We start from the raw sequence: 6,377 nt of genomic DNA, 5'->3' as shown, positions 1-6,377 counted from the left end.
TGGGAAAGAAGGTAGGTACGAGGTCCACTTTCAGAAAGCGCTTTTGGTGCCTTGGAGGCAAGAACAATCCTGGTCCTAGCCACACCACTCTCAATTTCGGCTTTTCATTCCCAACAGCCAACTTTATCGTCAGTTGGATCCTGGAGAAACCTCACAGCGAGAATGTGAAAGATGAGGAAAATAATATAGTGCAGCAGTACTACCCCCTCTCCCCTTTCTCCCTTCCTTCCTCCCTCCTTTCCACTCTCTCTTCCACCACTTCATGGTGCATTTGTGGTCCTGTGAGGATAACGGATGAAGTGGTGCGTTCCTTACAAGTGTGGAGTAGCGTGGGCAACGACAATTTTGTTTGGCGTTGACCAATAGACTGCTCGCTCTCCCAAAGTACTGTGTGACAAAGTGCAAAAGATACTGCCCATCACAGGTTAGTCAGGCAGTTAATCAGACATACAGATAGACGGATAATCAGCAGTCAATCCAAATCGCATGGCGCTTAAAAGAAACGAAAAAAGGGAATAAAAAGGTCCATGTAACAAGGACGAGACTTCCAAGCCATTCCCTTCCCAGGGGAAATTAGTACTTTACAGGAAAAAGGAAGGCATCGAAAGAGGTTCATCTGATTACATGAACTAAGGAGAAAACCTCCTTCTCCTTCTCTTGAATTAAAAAGGAACCTATTGACCTTGTTCTGAGGTTTTTTAAATCGTGAGCTATTGCCTATTCGGGTGGGACGGTCATCCTGAGTCCCTAAATCACACTCCGGCAACTTTTCCTGGGAAATGGCAAAATATTACCCGGTTTGGCACAGGGCTCTGGTACTAAAATGATCCACTTTAGGGCAAAATTCATAATCAGAGAGGTAACAAGTAGATAGAGAAAAAGATCGCCCCTCCTCCGCCGGCCCCCACCAAAAAATGTCAATGAAATGACCAAATTCCCTTCCCTTGGAGCGATTAATTAATAATAATTAATTTCATTCATTTCCTGCGGTGCCGGTTTTTTTCCCAATTTCATTGGATTACTTGGCTGTAAGTAAGGTAGATTATAATTCCTTCCTCCACCTCCATGCCCCACCCCAATCTATTCTCCTCTCCGCAAAAACCAGATTGAGAGAATGAATCCGAAGTGGTAAATCATCTTCCTGTCTGGGGTGAGGCGGGATCATCCTAATCTTATATCGGAAGACCAAGGAATGCCACTCCAATGGCGATTGTTGTAGACAATGGTGAGGTACATGCGAGCCTTTGTAAATATCTGTCAGTCTCGAAGCTCTAGGCTCTCGTATCCAGGTTTCGGATGAACCTGAGGCTTTTCAAGTATATCTCCCTTTAGTCCACCTCCAAGAGTGTGCAAGGTAAACCTCCAGTTTGCCCACCATTTGGAGGAGAGGTGACAGTGGAAGGCAGACAGTAGAACGTAGACCATAGAACCAGAAAGGGACTTCACTGGGGCGATGAGCCACTCACGCCAGGCTCGGGTTATGCTCAAATGAATGGGGTGGTGAAGCGCTTACGTGACAGCTTCATCAACTAGTAAGGGGATGTTGTGGGTGCCTCGTCTCGTCTCGTCTCGCCTCGGAAGAGAGAGGAGGGAAGGGAGAGGCGATGAGAGATAGGAGATAGGTCTTTTCTTGTTGCACGGATGTCAAGCAGAGAGATGGCAGGTGATTGGCTTCAACGGCTATCCATTTTTTTTCCTTCTTTTCGCTTCTTTCGCGTGCACTGCGCAATCGAGTAGTGCGCTTTAGACTGCCTGCCCGGTGTCCGACAGAATGACATATTGAAATGTTTTTTGTACGTTACTTTCTTCGCTGAGTGTTCCTGATGGATACTTTCACTATTCAAAACTTATCGCTCAGGCTTTATCACTCAATCCTGGGGGGCTAGACTGGACTATGCCTCGCTCGTGCGTAGTGAACCCTACACCGCAATGTTCACTAGCAATTAATCACTTTTCGACTTCCAAGCAACACATCTGAGCGACACCTGTGATTACACTCACAGTGTGACACAAGCTTGAAGGAGGATACAACTTCTTTATCTACTCCAGAAAGTCTGGACTGGTCAAATAGTGACTAGTGTCTAGGAGAAAAAAAAATCCTCTTTTCTGTCCTATGAGGCGATGTATGCCTTTTCACACAATGGGGTCACAAAACTCACCAGTGAAACTCCATCACTTCCTGCACATCCTCCTCTTAGCTTCTGGAGGCAAAAGGTGGTGTATCGAAGTGGAGTCCGCTGATATCCTGTGCCTCAATGCAGTTGGATTACAAGTCGTTATGGCAACCTATTCACCAACTTTTCAATTTGGAAAAACTTTCTGGAGTTAATTATTTTGCCTTTTTTTGCAAAATTGCACTTTCTGAAAGCAGGGTTTCGGAAGTCGAAAATGGTAAAAAATTAAAAGAGAAAATTGCAAACTGTGTGGCCTTTCTTTCTTCAACCCTTTCGATTCATCAACCTTTTTCTCGGAGGAAAAAAAACTCATCATAAGTAGATTACATAAAGTTCTATAATCAGGAGGTATTATGCTGGCCAATAAGAAATGCCAGCACATTGCGGCTGATTTGATCCCAAAGCAGCAAAACTTTATTTTAATGCACTCATTACTGTCGGGATGCCCAGCGGAACTCGACTGCTTTTGGAGGCCTAATGTCTAAATCCTCTATCAACAATTCATCAATTTGTTCTTCTTTGCTGACTTTAATTTCTTTTTAACTAAATGTGCCACAACTGTCTGACATAGGGGCTTTGTCTGGACGTCACGTATGTGTGACAGTGCATTAAAAGACGCGCTGAACTGCTTGTCATGATGGAAGGAAGAGTATTGAACCAATGAAAGGTTCAATTTAAGTGACCTAGCTGAGTGAATGGGTGAGAGTGCACTATTTAGGCACGAAAATGTAGCACACGTCATCCATGAGGTGAAACGGAGGGCGGTGCGGTGACACTGCGACGACACCCAGAATGCGAGAAGACTCGTGTGAAAGTGAAAGGTGAGATGAGACGGGGTGAGTGGAGTGGAAAGAAGGTGAAAACGCAAAGAGCGAATGAAACATCTTCTATTACTGCGGCCTTTTCCTCTCTTCTCTCTATTTAGTACGAACTGAAGGCGTATTCCTGACAGGTCTCTAAAGCACTTCTCCTTTCACTGCTCAGTCTTTTAGGCATAGTAAACACGGTAAATTGCCTTTTTGAGAACGTTATAAAAGTGTATCGAGACGAGGGGTAGGCAAATGGGAGGTGGAGGGCGAATTCATTCAAATGGGCAAACAGTTGCCCTCGGTTTGTCAAACTATCATCAAATAAATGGCTAAGTAAATCACAACCTGACAGGTAATGCTGAAGGACCAACGCGTAGGAGTAGTCGAAAAATTATTTAATTAATTAAAAAGCGCTTGGAGAACTCTCGGACAACATGGTGGACAAGGAGAGAAGGGAAGGGACAGATACTTGTGCTCATACTTTCTTATTTATTTACACAGCTTCTAACCTGTCTCAGTAGACATCAGGGCTAGTTGTTCGGGGAAATCGTCCTCGTCTTTTTGAGTTGAGGCCTCGTTTTTTTGAAGGATCCAAAAATATGCTTGACAAAAGGAGATTGCCGCAAATGATAGAAGAGGAGAGGGGGAGGCATAGGAGGCGAGAGGGGAGTCGGGGGAGAGGTAAGGAAGACAAATTTAAAATATTTTTTTTCTAGACGATATTAAAATTTCACTGAGGTTGCTCCTCCTCGAAACCGCCAGCGTGGATGAAAATCGCTCAGCAGTCAGATTCTGGTGCCTCTGAGGGCACCCAAAAAACTTTGGTAGAACACTTACAGTTTAACGTTCCGGAAGCTTCTACTGGGTAAAACTTGATTCTTTAGACATTCTAGATCATTCCTCGAATTTCGCTATCGTTGAGTTCGCCTCATTGGTCAATATGGCGAAGAGACATGACCGAGGTCAGGGCCATTCAAAATGGCGTGAGTGATCTGCTGAGAGCTCCAGCAATCCTACCAACAGGTACGTTATCGCCGTTGACGATCTTGTTCCCCTGACGGTCGCACAAGAAGTACCTGCTCATGAAAAGAAGGAATGGATAAAGTCTCTCCATAAAAGACGTTTGTTGAAGCAGCAACCATGACAACCCGTAATCGTGTTGTATCGGAATGTAAGATAGCTGTGGGTCCCTCTTTGTCTCTACCTTCAGAAGTCGGGGAGTGTCTCATTCTACCCATGTGCTACCTGCCGCCCCCTTCTCCATCTCTATCCCACCTTCTGCCTTTTCCACCTACTCCTCTCCCAGTCCCAGCGACTGCTTAACATGAAAAAGGATAATTGTAACCCCGAGATTTAAAAATTGGAAGCAAGGGTGGTTTGGGATGAGGCGGGACCGTTGTGCTGGGGCGATGTGCAGTATGTGGGGGGTGTGAAGCATGGGATGAAGCTGTGCGCAACCTAAAAATGTGGAGTTTTAAAAGGATCCTTTAGTGACACGAAGCGAAGGAAATAACGTGCAGCCGACATTTCTTAACACTTGTCAGCCCGTCAATCTGTCAGACAGCCGGCAGCCCTTCGGACAGTCAGTCTAAAGCGCACGACGTGATTGTATAATCGACTTAAAGGAATCAAAATGAAGGCAGAAAAATGAATAGTTGGTAGATCTTATTGTCTGTCTGTCCGCCTGTCTGTTGTCTGTCTCTCTGACACCCATGGCACAAGGAAGACCTTCTCTCTCCTCCGAGGGGGGCCAGACAAGGCATCTGCGCCATTCCCATTTCAATCAATGCATATATCAGAAAAACTTTTCATAACTTGAGCATGACTTGGGCTTGACGTGAAAGCCTCATCGCCGGAACGAAGTCCCTATCTGGTTGGTACCTTCATCTGTGTCATATCTCCTACAAATGACAGACAAATTGTGATATTACCTTGTGCACTCTTGAATGCACTTTTGAACCACATCAAATTCTTTTGACATCTAGGGACTAAACACCAGAGTCTAAAGACGGTGAGACTTTTACAAAGACTCTGTTGTGCCTTATTGGTGCCCACAACCAACGCCAGGTGAATAGGCGTAATTGGTCTTTCTTTGTGGAAAAGATTACCCAACCTAAAACCTAACGTTGGGGCAAATAAAGCCACGTTTTGATGCGTCAGCCTTGAGTTATTTCTTCCTTATGAAAAAGGAACGTGTTTTCCAAAAAGTGAAGCGCCTACCATCTTGTGATTCACCGCCAGGATTAAGGTCTTTATCTGAGCAATTCCAGACATTACAAGTCCCCACCCCTCTGCCCCCCTGTCCCGCAATTTCCGCCAAATTCCTTTTCAAGGGGTTATACAAGACGCCTTCAAGTCAATTCGTCTCGCAAATCTGCCAAACTGCAGTCGTGCCCAGCCAATTTAACCACAACCTCATGGAAGTAAATATCGGTCTCTTTTTTTCATGAGCGCTTGTTTAGTGAGGGATTTTGTTGAAACTCTCCTGCCTCAATTTGGAAAGCCCCCCGCAAAAGCAGTCAAGACGGATTATGGCAAGCAGACACCATTAAAATCCCCCTCCTGAAAAAATGTGCGCACGATGTCTCGTAGAATGAGCTGTCTATTATTTATTAATTACCTACTTTTCATGAGTAAGACAGTAGCCAAAAGGAACTTGATTTAACAATAAAAATACTCTTTAAAGGCTTTAAATGCCTTTTTATCCTCCCTTTTTTTGTGGAACTGCATGGTGGATTTAAAAACATCCTTGTCACATTAGCCTTAACTACGCGGCCTCTTCGACCTCCACAAGTTATACATCAGGTCAAAGGCGCCAGAGTGAGGAATAACATCTAAGTTTTATGGGATAGGAGGTGTCTGGAAAAAATCATTTAAAAAGATGGTAAATAAATAAAAGATAATGCATAAAATACCTTCCGGTGGCGTCTCGCCACCTCGCAGTAACTAAAACTCTCATTGCCAAAAGGTGTTAAAGCAATCACTTCAGAAGTGGCCGTTAATTTTTTTATCCAGCAGCATTCAATTAATGGAACATCAGCAGAAAAGATAGGGTTTTTGGAGTAAAATATGTACGGCTCAAAAGTTGGCCTATTAAGCTGTCCTACCAAAATGTTCACCACAAGTGTCACTTATATGTGACGCCTCAATGATCCTGGTTTTGCCCGGCGCTACAAGCACGTGACATACGGTCCATGTTAGCGGAAGAGAGCTGGTGTCGACAAGCCTTTTCGTGGGGCGATGGGTTGTGTTTAGGCCAGCAAAGCAGAAATGAAATGTTCCTGGTCTGAAAATAACCACTTTCTTCCCTTGAGTGAGCGGCAGTTGACTTTGTAGAGGGAATAATGATAGTTGCTGTCATACTCCAGTGATAAAACATCTGGCAGGTGATGTT

The sequence above is a fragment of the Echinococcus granulosus genome (assembly GCF_000524195.1).
Source record: "Echinococcus granulosus chromosome Unknown EG_S00108, whole genome shotgun sequence".
Lineage (NCBI taxonomy): Eukaryota > Metazoa > Platyhelminthes > Cestoda > Cyclophyllidea > Taeniidae > Echinococcus > Echinococcus granulosus.
The sequence above is the reverse complement of the archived record's forward strand: the minus strand, read 5'-3'. Positions refer to the sequence as shown.